Source organism: Nelumbo lutea, chromosome 1 (genome assembly GCF_056320005.1).
Source record: "Nelumbo lutea isolate HS-2025 chromosome 1, American lotus-T2T, whole genome shotgun sequence".
Classification (NCBI taxonomy): Eukaryota; Viridiplantae; Streptophyta; class Magnoliopsida; order Proteales; family Nelumbonaceae; genus Nelumbo; species Nelumbo lutea.
This window is the reverse complement of record NC_142684.1, coordinates 102364958-102366209: the sequence shown is the minus strand read 5'-3', so window position 1 is coordinate 102366209 and position 1252 is coordinate 102364958.

Here is a 1252-nt window from a genome sequence, read left to right as displayed (position 1 = left end):
TGACATGTTTTGGGGAGAATGGTGGGGTCTAATCGAGCATCCAAAGTGTGAAAAAGTGAGTTGAAGAGGGGACCAAGAAAAAATTGGGTGCTGACACATAGGGGAAGGAGTAGTTGCCAATTTAATTAAAACTTCTCTACTTATCTAACTTAAAGAAACACTCTTCCAACCTTGGATCGTATTGGTAGTTCAATCAATCATATCGGCAAAAACAACTATCTTATTATAGCTGATAGAGTTTGGGAGGCCAAGATATCTAAATCTTTCATTACTTTCTTTTATCCCTAGCATTCTAGTCAACATTCTTTTGAATTTATGAGGGGGGTTCTTACTAAAAGGTATCACCAATTTTTAGGCATTAATGACTTGATTAGAAGTTTGAACATAGTTCACAAGAATCTTCTTGATGTGGATGGCATTTTGCATGTCTACCTTAAGAAGAACAAGACAATCATCAACATAAAAAAAATAAGATAGATCAAGGGCAATTCTTTTAATTTTAAATTGATGAATATGCTCATATGCTATGCTTGTCTTGATAGCAAGAGATAAGGACTAGGCAGACGAATTGAATATATAAGGGGAAAAAGGGTCCCCTTGTCAGTTTACTCGACTAGGCTTGACCCTCCCCTTTTGTAAAACATTTATATTGAAGTACATTATTTCACCAAGTTGAAACAACTAGATATCAAAAAAATACAATGTTTGAGTAAAACCCCAATTTTTTAAGCATTATTATAATAAAGCTCCACTCAAGGGCCAATCATAGGCCTTATTAAGGTCTAACTTGATCACCATAAAATATGATTTTCCTTTAGCTTTATTTCTCATGAAGTGGAAAGCCCCATATGCAAAACCTTAATATTGCCATATATGAAGTGATTTTTGGCAAAGGCATAGAGGATCATCAATAGATCAAGTTAATATGGATCCAAATTATGGGCCTTGGTATCACAAGGGTAATTTTAGATTTGGAGCCACAAAATAATTAGAATTAATTGTTTGGGTATGTGAAAATTGGAAAAATTAAAAAGAGTGGAATTTCTTCATTCTATCACATATATTTTAACAATTCACCTTCTTTAACATTTAATAGATTAGATACCCATTAACCAGATTTAAATTCGGACCCAATTTCCATGGGCATTGAGATGAATCCATGTGCCACATCTCTTGGATAAAAAGGGCCTTATTTGGGAGGGCTTTAGCATTGATTGGTCTACATTGACTAAGTGTCCGTTTGGGAGGGCTG